The sequence below is a fragment of the Athene noctua genome, chromosome Z (assembly GCF_965140245.1).
Source record: "Athene noctua chromosome Z, bAthNoc1.hap1.1, whole genome shotgun sequence".
Lineage (NCBI taxonomy): Eukaryota > Metazoa > Chordata > Aves > Strigiformes > Strigidae > Athene > Athene noctua.
This window is the reverse complement of record NC_134077.1, coordinates 54,574,808-54,589,599: the sequence shown is the minus strand read 5'-3', so window position 1 is coordinate 54,589,599 and position 14,792 is coordinate 54,574,808. Positions and strand designations below refer to the sequence as shown.

Genomic DNA, 14,792 nt, shown 5'->3' with positions numbered 1-14,792 from the left:
CAGGACCATTAACTGAACCTCAGTACTTCCATTTGAGATCTAGTATGAATGACAAATACTCCCACTGTGAAAAAAAACACAGAGTCCTCAAGGGGAAAATCGTTAGTTTTAAGGTAGAAGACAGAGTAAAGGGAAAAAGGATGTTCAAAGACTTGGGTGGTGAGAATGAAGAAAATAAAGCACTTGTTCTCTTGGGAAATGCAGGCAAGAAATTCAGTCAAGCACACACATGCAGCCCCTCCCCCAAAGAGAAATCTGTAAACTTCTCAAAAATCCTTTCTGTTTAGCACACAAAATACTCATATTTTTATTACTGGTAAATGTCACTCAGCAATTGCTAAAAGCCTAAAGCAAATGAAGTATGAAGCAAGCTTATCTCCAGACTTACCTGAAAGCAGAATCTTTTCCCAGAAGCCAAGGAGCAAATGCTCAGCTTTTCATAAGAATTCCAGCTTGACTCAAGTTAACAGGTGTACTCAATTTGTCCAAGTACCCTTCAAGTGTAAATTACCTTGACTTCCTTTAAAGAAAATGGATAGTTACAAGAGAATAGCTGTGTCCACCACAATGCAGACAATTTCACAAATTATGACGTCTGGATTATTCAAATCAGGTTGTAGGTTTTACTGAGGGGAAAACATTAGATTCTGGAATACAAGTAGCCAAGTGCTGTTTTGCTTGCAGCGTTGACCCGCTGTCAGACAGATGATGAACAGTCTGGCAGTGCCAACAGCGTCCACACATTATAGTGTACTGAACTGCTGTACCAGTGGATCCAGCTACAGAGCTGAACTATCTTGAACTGCAAGGTCTTAATTTGTTTACTCTAAATTCACCACGAAGTATTTCAGTAAGTGCTAATGTGCAAATGTCAAGGGGAAAAGACAAAGGTAAGAAAAAGCTCAAAAACCTTTTCAAAAAAAGTGAGAAGGAGCAGGGAGAAAAATAAAAGGGATATAAAGGGATATCATCAATCCAGAGAGTTGTGGTGGAACATTTATGCATACTGAAGTAACAAAACTCTCTTCAGATTTTACTGGGTGATTCAAAAAAGCCATTTCCAAAACATTTAAAAAACCTTTATTATTATGATCATTTTGATTAAAGGATCGATAGAAATGTCAATGCAGAAGATGCATGAGTCAATTTAAACACACTTTTAACACACATTTGATGCCACTTGCCTACCAGTGGTAACAGAGCAGTGGGTAAATTAGCATCAGCATTTCTGCATTTAAAAGACCAAAACCAACAATTTAAAAAAATAATCCTCAAGTTGGAGGGGAACAGAGGGGAGCAGGGAATGTTGACTAGTTAAACTTCAAATTGATATATGCTAGATCCTGTGCAATCTGCCTTTTCCCACTGTCTGTGGAACATTATTCCCACCATCCTCTCACCTGCACAGGGGAAACAAGAAGGAATAGGAAATTTCTCCAGACAGGTAAAGTTCCAAACCAGAAGGCTGCACTCGCTGCAATAATGCTACCAATACTAAGAAAAATTAAATGGACTGCGAGAAGTTATATATAATTTTTCACCTTTTCCTTTCTCCCAAGAAAAACAGAGACATGCCTTATATGACATATATTTGCCTCCCTCCTAGGTGAAGTCTTTGTCGCTGAGCCAGACTCACCTCTGCTGATCCATCTTTTTAGCCCTATGAAACTTTGCCACTCACTGGCAACAGTCGTGCAAAAGGGAAGAGTATATCCCCCCCTTCCCCCAGTATTTACCCTTCATGTAAGTTTTGGAATGTGCTGAACTGTAACAGAGTAACATGGAACCCTGACTCCTACTTCTTGGGTAAGTGCTCTGAACCACAAAGGCACTGCACAAAATGGCAAGCACTATCACCTATTTTCTTTTGCTCAAAACAATGGCTAAAGAAATGAACTGGCACTATTTCGTTCAGACCTCACATTCAGGCATGTCTATTAGGCATTACCAGAAGTGCCTGTTAGACTACAGAGGACTGTAAGGGCACCATCTGCCTGAATACTTAGTTATATGCATTAAAAGAACAGCAAAATACTCAGCTTCTCCAAGCCAGCAGTAATTCTGGTCAGACCTTTTAACAGGATTCAGAGGAAATTTTTCTGACACAAGTTAGTTAGCAACCTGCAAGGGGGGGTGAAAGATGAATTAGTAATTTTGGTACTATGCTCTTAATACCATTCTGCTAGCACAGGTGACTGGACCTCAGGGCTTCTGCAAGAAAACATAAAGGGATTATGACTAGAATCCTGATGTTTGCTATCCTCTTTTATAAAGAACCTCAGCCCCATTTCTTCTCATGTGGATGAAGAAACTTCTAGATTTGGGTTTTTCTTTGCTGACTGCCAGGTTTGGGGTTTCCTCCCTCCCTGCAACCCCTGAAGATCACGCATCAAGTATTCATGATATTTCTTGTCCAAACACTTCACTAGGGAAAACAAAGCAAGCCCTCTCTTTTTCCTTGATCTCACCTATCTGTAGCTGATGCACAGTCAAAACCAGCTCCTGACTCTTCCAGAAAAGAGTGTCTCATTCCCATTTTAGACATTTGTGATCCTAAATCCATTGCTTTGGGGAAAAGAAACCTTAAATGCCATCTATTTAAAAAAATAAACAAATAAATAAAAATCCCCTTCACTAAAATCAGGCCAGTGCCTGTCCCTCTTCCCTTGTTTACGTCTTCTCTCTTAGAGAAATACTTTTTCAAGTCCACACAAATATCAGGAACTTCATACTACAGTAGAAAGCCACCTAATCATCAAATTTACTCTCCATCAACTACCTTATAATGGAAAAACGGAATAAAAAAAAAGTAAACATTACTAATCAAATACTTTACATGCACTGTCACATAGCTCTTTTTGCATCTTCTTTAAGATTCTGGTACTTAAACTGGTGCGTGTATTTCAGGGAGAAGTGAGTATACCCCTTATTTATTGCAAGCCAGGTGAAATTTCTACATGATCTGAACAGCCATCTTTACATAAAACTGAAGAAATCAAATTAAACTCGGTACAGCAATGCACGGGTCAACTGCACCAGAACCTGCAGTTAAGTGTATTCACTCTAAATTGTTTTTCCCTTTTGTCTTCCATTAATCACTAATGGACTTACGTAAAGAAGGCAGACAGAAAACCAAAATCCACTCTTTACTCTTAACTTACAATCACAGTATGAAAAAATGCATAGTCACCCCTGCAATATGTCAGTGCTGAGCACTTTCATTGTCATTTTGGTAACACCACAACTGAAAGAAATTCCCATATGTTAAACACATAGCAAGCTCACATCTGAAGCTCAAAACTTTTATTTAAACCAACAGCAGCTCTACTTTCACGGTTGCTTTTTTTTCCCCACTGAAAATCTAGGGGTTTTGCATATACATTTAAAATATATATCTCTATATTTGGGAATTATACAAGACTGTCTTGCGATCAAGCCCATTGTCTTGAAATAGAAAATCTCCCCAAAAAGTATGTTTTCAAACAAGTGCCACAGAAGGCGTATCTGGCAAGCTAATAGCAAGCAAAGGACAGTACTAGTTGGACAGGGAAAGACAACTCTTCCACAAAACCAAGTATTTACAGAGCATGCCAGATAAAATCTATTTCTCAAGATCATAGAGGCTGAAAAAAACCCCAGTTGTTATGCTAAAATCCTGCTATTAGAACTCTCTGTTAAGGAAAACAAAGATTATCTATCTGCTACTGAATCTGGAAGATGATCTGAGTTTACATAAACAGAAATCACATGATTAAACTGACCAAAATATTTTAACATGGAATGTGCTTATCTTAAAAGTGTAAGTGTAACTAAAAAATTTAAGTATCTTTGTATTTTCTTTTTTTAACACCCCCACCCCCCACCGCTGTCCCCAGAAGCCCACACAAGCACACACACACACACACCAAAAAAAAAAAAAAAAAAAAAACACAACAAAAATCCCACGGAAAATAGAGTCCTTAAAAAAGCCAGACACCTCTGAAATTTACCCTGGTTAATACCAGGACTTTCCTGAAAGTACTTTATAACTACATTCCAAAGAAGACCATTCTCTTCATCAAATGAAACTAGCAAAATCAAAACCAAGTATGGATATGCACAGTTTATTGATACTATTAAATCTGTTCTACTTGAGTATATTCTATTTTCTGTGGGTTTATTTTCCAAAAATTAATTTTCTTAACTGATATGCTTTATATAGAAAGGCCTAGTTTTTGAATCTGTTCACTATGTATTAAAAGAAGGTATTTTATTATCATAAATAAATGAGTTACAAAACCCACATGTCAAATCATATTCGTGAAGTGACAAAACAAAGCTTCAGTTTTGCTGTGTATATCTATCATAATAAGTCTGTAAAACCTGTAAGATTGTCCATCTCTATATATTTTCATGCTTTGCTTTGTATCTGAAGCTAGGCACATCCCAAAGTAGTTTCAAAGCCAGAGCTCAGACTTCACTTATGCTCATCATGGAGCTATTGATTTGAAAAGTTAAAAAAAAGTAACCATGAACAAGTGCACAGCAAGTAATTTCTTTGCTCTGTACTTACTCATAACATAGTGGAAGCAAATACCTGAGCAGAATCTTTGTTAATGCTACAGTATAAAAAAAGGAAACAACAGCAACACAGTATGCGAAAAAGAAAGCAATACAAAAGTTCAGACGACAGAATTGTGTCAAAAACCAATGAATTAAAAAAATTAAATAGAGAAACCCTAGGTATGAACTGAGAAGACATGTAATGACTTAAAATTTCATAAATGCTAGCTAGAAAAAAAGATAAACCCCTCCACTAGATCAAGTGGTTGCATTCTGGGGTATTCTTCCAAAAGACACCTTTACCTCTGACAGAAGTACATGTGGGTCTCCTGAGTCCCAGTGCAGATTAAACCAGAAGCAAACTAGCCACTGATAGCATATCATTTCACATACCCTGAAGTCTCAGAAGCTATTCAAAGGTCAAAATAGTCTTTTTCAAGACACTGAAAAAGTCTGTTTAGACACAACTATATAAAATGACTACTGCATTCTTTGTGTTCTAGGCAATCTTAATCCAAAATACTATTCGTGGTTTACTTCTTTAAACATAGAAGTTAATTGTTTGCAGGAACAGACTAAGTAAAATATGTACTTGTAGGAATAGGCCCTGTGTTCAAAATTCAGGATGACAGTAAGAGTCACCGTCTCAGTACTAAGAAGCAAACTACCCAGAATTCTGCAGAAAGCAGGCAACACTGGTGATAACCAGCATCCTAAATATGGCAAAACCCCACAAATATCCTTGCACAATATGGAAAACTGCAGTATGTTACTTGAGATTACACAAGAAACATTCACCGGGACAGCACAGTGCTCTTCCTTTGACAGCAGTTAAGAACTGGCCACTGCTATTAATCCGGTGATGCTGCCTTCACCGTCTCATCCTGTTGTACCATAGGGAGGACCCATCCCTTTGCAAAGGGCTTAGAAATTATACCTGAAGTTATCCCTCTAGACATTTAATCATTTACTCATTCACACATAATGTATTGTTTCCCATTCAGTACCCCAAGAGACAACTAGTACAAGTGATTGAAAACCTGGTGAAATCCTTCAAGCTTCACTAAATCGCAAGTTGGCAAATCCTACATTGTACTCAAACACAATCTAGTAAACAGAACCCATACACATAAAGAGTTACATCTAGCGTGGCAGTGAAAATTTGTTTTCTGGAGTTGCCTATTCCAGCCCAGTTCCTGAACCTTCTTCTACAAGCACTGGGAAACAAAAACATAGATTTCCTACCCTATCCCAATCTTAGTTTGTGGAAGTATCATAGGGATTAAAAGTCCCAGTCAACAGCCCAGAGAGAGACAATTTTCATGACCAGGTGTTTCTTAAATTAAATTGTAAATTAGGACAGAATGGCTTCGAGCACACACTGAAGAGTTACCTCTTCCTAATACTTTAATATGCAGCAGTCCAAAAAGCTTTTAGCATCATCAAAAAATTATAATGTACCTAAGGGTAAATTAATGTGTACATAAGTGTACATAATGTACCTAAGGGTACATTAAAAGTATTTCTTCCATGACAAAAAGTTTAAGATACTAGAAGAACTAGAGATACTTTTCTTCCAGATGGAACTGTAAGGCTTCACGTGGAAATGGCAGAAAATAACCCTTTAGCTAATGACTAAAGCTAACCAACTCCTCTAAGTTGCCAAAAAAATAAAATCCTATGGTTTTGGTGGAAAAGAGTCTAATTTTCTAACTCAAAAAAGCTAACAACTTGTACTAGTCAAAGAAAAAATACTTCTGAAAATCAGCTACAGTCTTTTCCTTGTACACTTTGCTATAAATATTTATAGTAGGAAACAAAAAAGTCAGCTGATTAGTTTACCCATTGCTGCATTACAGCAAAGTGCTGACTTTTTGATGTGACTAGATAAACTGCAGTATATAATCAGACATTCAAAATGGCATACATAAAGCTTCTCAGAAGACTGAAGCACCAAAGCCACATACAGCAGCTTGTCAACTGTGTCATGACAACTACCACCAGTCCAATTAACTGTAAAAACAAAGTCTGATACACATAGCCAAAAAAGTTGTGAATATCTAATAGTGATTCCCTTGAAATGCTTCTTTTCCTGTCTTTTTTTTTTTTTAATTGGGAAAAAAAGCAGAATAAGAAAACAGTACTTAATTTCTTCTCTAGAAAAAAGCTCCTAGAAAGTTACTGGCATGGCAAACATAAGGTTACTCCTCAAGGCACAACAAATTTGCCATCACCAGGCTCACTAAATATCACATTCAAAGACTGCATGATTTAAACTGACAGAAATACTGCAAAAGTCAGCTACTCCTTGCCCACCTAGCATAATCCTTTTATCACGTAGAAGGTGAATGGCACAGGGAAGGAAAGGGGGCAATAAAAAGAGCCAGGAGGAAGGAGAAGGACAATCAGCAGAAACTATGCATTTCCCAACACCAGGAACTGGAAAGTAGTAACTTCACCAGCTCTTGGAAGTACTTCACTGATACAGTGCTAAATGTCAGAAGTGCTTTCCAGCACCTAACCCAGTGACTGACTGTTCCTTTGGCTCACACTGTCTTGATGGCCAAGGTCAGTCTGTAAAGAAATCAGCCCAAACACCTAAACCTGCTAGTTCAACAGCTGAGTTTAAGCAAACACTCGAGCCTGGTTTTAATCCAGAAGAAAAAAAGAAAATCAAAAAATCTGACTCCATGTTGCAGATTTATGTACTCAAATATAACTCCAGCCCTTCAACCTCATTAGTACACAGAAACACAATCATCTCACAATTCATAAAACACTCAGCAACCATTCTCACTGTCAAAACCTTGTTTTGTACCATTTATCTTAGGAATTATACTTTAAGCAATTAAAACAGTATCACCTACCTCCAGTATGCAAAACCCTGGTCACCCTTCTTCTCATAAACGGTAAGATTTTTCAAAGACGTTGTGAAAATTTGTATGTGTCTTTTAATGCATCAAAGCTTTCAGGATGACAGTTTCAGGACTGTTGCCACTGCAGCTGTTGCAAAAGAAAGGATGCTCGGGTGCGCCCCTCCTCCCCCCCCCCACCCCCTACTTCCAGTCTTTCTATGTTTAACTTACAAAACAGTATCTCCAAATGTAAACCATGCTGAATCGTCCATGTATCCAGGACACACACTGAACAGTTCATAATCTTCTTGATGCTTAGCACAGGGTATTGCATAGTTAAGCTGTGGATAGTGGAAGAGCTTGAAAACATACCCAGAGATAGACTGCCATTCCAAATCCCTCCTAAGCACTCATACTAGCAAGTTGCCTTGTTCAGCACTCTCACACTCACTCCAAGAAACCTGATTTCTCCCCTAAGTTGTTTAAGGAGTTTAAACACTTCAAATACTGCAGTTATACTCCAGGGCCAGGGTGACTTGAGCAGCATTCAGTTCTTTCAGGCATTAGCAATTCACATCAGAGGAGCAATCTCCTAAGAGCAAGCAGCTCGCAGATACTGAAATTCAGTAAGTTTCAAGTAACATATTGAGAGCCAAAAACCAGGTAGTTCTCAGATATGTCCAGCAGAGTATCACCATGAATTTTAAAGACTGCAAAGTCGATAATCATAAGATACATTGCTGACAAGTTGTTGAGTGACAAGCTGAACGTCTACCCTAGACTAAAATCTAAACATGAGGTGAAATAGCAAGCTCCTTCTGTAATCCAAGAGGACTTCAGGGAATCTTCTCCAGAGTCTTCCCTCTCTAACCGTAGCTTCGCATGCATAATTTCAGGGAAGTTACTCCTAGAAGCAGTAAGCTAACTAATATAAACCAGCTGATTGTGCATTACCATCTACTACCAGGACAACTGAATATTTTTCAAGTTCAAAAGCTTCCAGTTAGAAGAAACTCTACAAATTTCTTGAATATGAAAACTTAAGTATGAGCACTGCCATCTCCAAAACCTGAACTGAAAGCTAAGCCTTAGCTCAGGTATCACTTCACACAAACACGGATCAGGTATCACTTCACACACCAAGACTACTCCTTGGTTTGAGATCCTTTCCTCCCTTTTTGAAAAAAAAATTAAAGAAACTTATTTTTATGAAACTTTCAAAAAAATAATGTACTTCCCACAATCTATGCTGGCATTAAAAAAAAAAAAATCACAATAGTGAATTAAGACATCAGAAACTAACAAAAATTTGTTCTGCTGAAATAGGGGCATGTGATAAAACTATATTGATGTTAAGTAGGAAGGTCTCTTGAAAAGGGTATTATCTTACCACTCCCCAACACAAAAAATAAAAAAAATATTCCAACACAGACTTGCACTCACAGTCCCAATGCACACCATTAAGTATAATTTCCAGAAAAACTCCTAGGTCACAAGTATGATTTCACTTAAGGATTAATCAAAAGATGGGGCTATCCCAACAACAGTATGCTGTCACCCATCTTTATATGCAGCAGTGAAATACACACTGAAAGCTACCTGCAAAACAGGAAAACCTCTTCATGAAATATAGCCTATAAAGGTAGTTCACACACATATTTCTCTAAAAGAATATGATTAGTGGGAACACACTTGTAGGAGAGCTAAAAATAAATACACAAAAATCAACATTCATACTACAAGGCTATACTGAAGTTTCATAGTGTTCTACATTACGCACATGCAGATGCATAGAATTATCATCTCTGCCCTATAACATACCATGGAAAGTTTACAGCTGCAAGTATATGTTACAAAAGTTCATCCAGGTCAGGATCTGTAAACATCTAACAAAGGTCAGTGTCTGATAACAGTTTATGCTGAAGAAAAACATCACCCTATCTCCTGATATGCAGCCTATTTGTCATATCTGTCAAGTAATTTAACCCACATGTGGAGAAATAATTGCTATGCTAGATTTCCACAACTATAAGAGAAGGCAGGAAAAAATAAACAAACCAAACCCAAACCCATTAATAAACTCCTACCCAAGGAGCATTAAGTTACACTGATGTTCAGCAGGCTATGCCATATATGAATCATATATGAATCACAGAATCATCTATGTTGGAAAAGACCTGAAGATCACCTAGTCCAACCATTACCCTCACACTGACCGTTCTCAGCTCCCTAAGCGCATGACCGTTCTCATGTCCCTAAACGCTATGTCAACCCGACTCTTAAAAAAACGACTCTCCAGGGATGGGGACTCCACCAGCTCCCTGGGCAGCCCATTCCAACACCTAACAACCCCTTCTGGAAAGAAATGCTTCCTAATATCCAGTCTAAACCTTCCCTGGTGCAACTTGAGGCCATTCCCTCTTGTCCTGTCGCTTATTACTTGGTTAAAGAGACTCACCCCCAGCTCTCTGCACCCTCCTTTCAGGGAGCTGTAGAGGGCGATGAGGTCTCCCCTCAGCCTCCTCTTCTCCAGACTAAACACCCCCAGTTCCCTCAGCCGCTCCCCGTACGACCTGTGCTCCAGACCCTGCATCAGCTCCGTTGCCCTTCTCTGGACACGCTCGAGTCATTCAATGTCCTTTTTGTAGTGAGGGGCCCAAAACTGAACACAGGAATCGAGGGGCGGCCTCACCAGTGCCCAGTACAGGGGTCAGATCCCTTCCCTGTCCCTGCTGGCCACGCTATTGCTGACACAAGCCAGGATGCCATTGGCCTTCTTGGCCACCTGGGCACACTGAACTGTGTAGTCCAGCAGCCGTGTTTTCCAGAGAATACCCATGTTAGGTTATCCCGCCGGGCTGGGCTGGGTCCCACCACAGAGCCACAGCTTTATGGGGCCAGCAGGGCAGAGGGTGACCCACAGCCCTTCTACTTCTCGGAGTGCCGTTTTGCTGTAATGCCGCCTTGCACTGCCGAGACGCGTGCCTGAATCAGCCACGCACCGCCGTGAACAGCGTGGACTAAGAAACACCTGCGGACACCGGTGGGCTCCGCGCCGCCAAGCCTCCAGCTCCACCCCGTGCCGCGGGCAGACCCGACTCCCGGCCAGGCCACGGAGCCAGGCACCGCTCCTACTGTAGGGCCCGCCTCCGCCGGGCGCCGCTCCCGGAGAGCGCTGCCGCGGCCGGGCACCCCCGGGCACCCCCGTCGCTCGCCGCCAGGAACGGGGTGCCGGCACGGGGAAGACCCGGCAGCCGACCGGGCCCCGCCCCGCGGGCACCGCGCCTCGCCTCGCCCCGCCCCCGCCGCGGCCCGGCCCGCGCTGCCGAGGGCGATGCCCGCCCGCGGGGTGTCACCTCTGCGGCAGCCGCCGTCCGGAGGGCTGGGGCTGCCCCGCGGCCCCGGGGGATAAGCGCGGCGGCGGCAGGGGCGCCCCTCACCCCGCGGCGCTCAGGCGGGGGCGCCGGCCCCGCGCTGCGCCCTCGCCGTCCTCATGCGAGCGCCGGCGGCAGGAACCTGCCCGCACCGCAGCGCGTCACGGGCCCCGCCGCGCCCCGGCCTCGCGCAGGCGCCACGCGCCGCCGCCGCCGCCGCCGGGGGGAGCGCGGTGCCCGGAGGCCGCAAGGGGAAGCCGGGAAGGTCTTAGCTCGGCCGCGGGCTGCCTCCGGCCGGCCCGCTTCGGACGCGGCGCTGTGCGGGCTTCCCCTGCGGCCACCCAGGCGCCTCGCCGTGGCCGGGGAGGGCGCGCGTTGCCGCGGGCAGCGGCCGCACGAAGCGGCAGGCGTGCGGGAATCGTGTGGCTGCGGGATCGGCGCGGCAAGTCCCGTGAGCGTACTCGGCCCGTAGCGTCACCCTCCGCCGCGGCCGCTCGCCTCTGAGCCTTCCTGCGTCCGTGGGGCGCCTGCCCCCCGCCCAGCGGAAATTTCACACCCCGTTTTTCACGGCAAGTGAGTCGACCCTCACAACTGCAGGGGAGCTATAGATCCCTACTGCCGAGGGCACCGAGGAAGCACTGAAACAAGTATGAAAACCCAGATTAGTGATTTGTAAAAGCCAAAGGCTTCACTCTCTTGCCCTTCCCCCTCCCAGTCTTTGCAAACGGGAAATAATACTTCACACTCTTAAAAGCCATCACATTTTACAGCAAATTAACCTCTGTGTGCCCGGTTTTGACCACTCGGTACCGCTGATGACTTCTGGTAGCCGGCCGTTTAATCTCTCTCCCTGACATTTGTTAATCGGTAACCACCAAGAAGTACCGTTTCCCTTTTCATGAAGTTCTTCAAATGCTAAGAATTCCGAGGTCGAATCTTTACACTGGTAGTTTACAAACCTTACAAAGGAGAAGCAGCCCTTTAGTGAAGACTAGTAAATTGAAATCCAGTTCAAATCCTATTTCTACCAGCAATACCTAATGATAAAGGCACAGTCCCTAATAGAAATACATGAGGTTCATTTCCCAATAACAACTGTGTAACCATGTAGTTACACATTCTGATTCTTACTCAGTAAAAAGCAGATTTCAGATCCTTAAAACTGTACACCTTTTACTCCTCTTGCCTTTCCAAATACATACAGCTGGCTATAGCGCTTGCAGATACTGCCTTACACACCATAATTTATTCTACTCATAAGAGTTTTCTACTGTCTGTGAAGTAGCTGTGTGTTTATGGTGACAGGTGGCAACTCCTTCTTAGGGCTGATTCACCTGAAGAATTGTTTACAGTTACTGCTTGTTACTCCTTTAACTCAGGCGGTGTTCCAGTGTTAGAAAGATAAATTCTGCTGATCATCCATACAATGGTCCCTAGGTGATATGCATCCACAACATACACCTACACCTTCCAGACACAGAACAAAACTGCTTTACTGACAAGTCAACAGAAAACACACAAGTTAGCAGTAGGGGACTACTTTTGCGTAGCTTGACATATGGCAGATACCAGTCCTCCTCTCTGGGCCTGGTTAAATACAGTCTGTCTAGCTAACTAGCATCAGGCAATTTCTACCCATTAAATCAGGGAAGTCAGCTAAAATTTTGGTGGAATTAATTAAAGTTTAAAGTGGTGTAACAGATTCCTTAGTCCATTATCATATACTTTATGCATAAATGCTTGATTACATTTTCTTAAGTCCCCTTCCCATCAAATCAACATGAATGGATAGGAGTGATTAGGCATATAACCAGTCATCCTTGATTCTATTCACTTGGTCTTTCTCCAGCAAATAATTCCATAATAATTATGCTTCCTAGAACTTGTAAACCTATGTGTTACAAACAGAAAATACATGTTTATATGGAAGGAGATGCCTCCCTCTCCTACCTTAAAGGTTTCTATAGTCGTCTAGTGTGAATGAGAAGAACGCAGATAATCAACATGCAGGCATTTAACAGCACACTAGCAACTGGCAGGAACAGTCTCACTTGTTTCCTAACAGTGGTCACATTGGACAACAATTAAGAGAGAATACTTAAAACAGCAAACAGTACAGCTATAGGTTTTCTGTTAAGTTCTATTCATGGAATTATTTTAAATGCATAACTTTGTCTAAAGCAAAGCAGAAGATGTGGAATAACCTCAAGTATGACTCAGGCAAAGACTAAAATAGCGTCAGGCAGGCTCTGGCAAGTAATGAGCAAATAAGGGGGGGTGTAGATAAAAAAATCCCTCAAAGTTTTTAAAGCTGAAGTCAAAGTCAGTTTACTTAAGTTAGTTAAGAAAATAATGGTTTTTAACAGCTCTATATGTGTCTTGGCACATGATAAAAACAATTGAAAATACGAGAATTCTCTACTGAAGAAAGGACACAACAGTAGATCAAATTAACTTAAGACTGGCAAAAAGTTTCATTTCATTTAAGAGAAAACGAGTGATAGTAACATGCCTAATACAAATACTTGTATCACTTACTGAAACCCATTAACTTTTCTTACAATTAATGTAAGCAGAGTGCAGTAAATAAAGTTTTCTCTTTTTTGCAGGCTGCATTTATCTGAATTATTTCACCCAAAAGACTGTTCTGTGCAGAACCCCTATTCTTACTAGCAAAACATCTGTTTATAGGAAGTTAAAGGTAATTGATTAATTATTGGCAGATAAAGTGATTCCAAGTTTAGGATTTATTTCTACAGAGAACAAGTTTACCTCCAGAAAACTTGACTGTGTACAAATGCAGTAGCAGAGCACTGCTGCCTCATTTACACAGTAATTCTCACCGATTCAGATGCAGTTTACTTGTATGAGACTGCAGGAATCTGCCCCAGCTTTGTTCGTTTTCGAACACATTACTGTGTGCAAAAGTGAATCTTTTGTAAAGATATACTTTAAAATCATGTTAAACAGAATACAATTCTAAGCATCTGATGCTATGAAGTTAATATAATGGGTCGTCATTCTCATTTCCCCAAATTTTACAACGTTTCAAGTAAAATTTTTGACAGGCACACAACAGTCCTGAAAACAACATAACAACATTTTTTTAGCCAGAGAAAATCATACATCTGTGGTGGTTTGAAAATAAGGTGATGGCAAATTATACTGCCATTTAGTGAAAGCTTGACGGAGAGCCAGGCACTCTTCTCTGAAAATAGCTGCACCAGTAATACTGCCTTATGAAGCAGAATGGGTTCCACACAGTATTAAGTCTCTGATTTTGGTATTTGTAGGGAATGCAGTTGTAGGAATATACTTCTTAACAGGACAATCCAAGCGTTTAGGAAAAAAGGAAACAAATACATGTCAATCTACAGACAATGTGGAAAGGTGAGGACATCAGAGGTAAGCTAAAAAGGCAGCTTTTATGTTTACACAAAATCATATTGCATTCATTTAGAATTTTTGACAAGCAATGAATCAGATTGCTGACATTTATGCAGACACAAGTTTTTAGACAAAGACAGGTTCCCCGCTCCCAACTGCATGTTTATCATCTGTTAAATCAACATTTACTACTATGTAAGCAGTACACTGTAACTCCCAGGATCAGACCATACAGCTAAAATAATCACAAATCATTTTAAGAGTTAATGGTTATCCTCTCTGAGAGCAGGAAAAGCAAGGAGAATAAGAAAAAACTCTTCAAAATACTTTAATGGGTAGCAATGTGGCAGCATTATTAGATCCTATCCTCCTCATTTGTAATTATCACCTGGTTACTCATTGTTCCCTATTAAATTTTAACCTGTACTAGTTAAAACTGCCTCACCTGTTTCTACACTCCTGTGTACTGAACATATCCAGTCAGTTCCAGATAATGAACGCAGCTACCAGATCTCCTTAACTCTGAAGAATAATCACTCCCTCATTTGAAAGCCAACACTTGTCTCTACATACACGCTGGAGAATTTGGTTTTGGCTCTTTATATCTAGATATGTCATTCCTTCCCAACCATCA

At 41.4% G+C, this 14,792-nt stretch overlaps 1 protein-coding gene across 8 annotated transcripts in view; it reads right to left on the bottom strand.

Moving 5' to 3' along the window:
• AGTPBP1 (ATP/GTP binding carboxypeptidase 1) overlaps window positions 1–10,939 on the bottom strand; it is a 68,302-nt gene extending 57,363 nt beyond the window's left edge. For 5 of the 8 annotated variants that reach the window (XM_074931736.1, XM_074931742.1, XM_074931740.1 and 2 more), the window contains exons 1-2: window positions 10,754–10,939; window positions 389–520 (exon numbers count right to left, since the gene is read on the bottom strand). The gene's annotated coding sequence lies outside the window, so the exon portion shown is untranslated. Of the gene's footprint in view, window positions 1–388; window positions 521–7,409; window positions 7,546–7,628; window positions 7,697–10,753 lie in introns of those variants that run through there. The other 3 variants (XM_074931737.1, XM_074931739.1, XM_074931738.1) reach the window with 3 other exon arrangements.
• Between the last annotated feature and the right edge of the window lie 3,853 nt (window positions 10,940–14,792).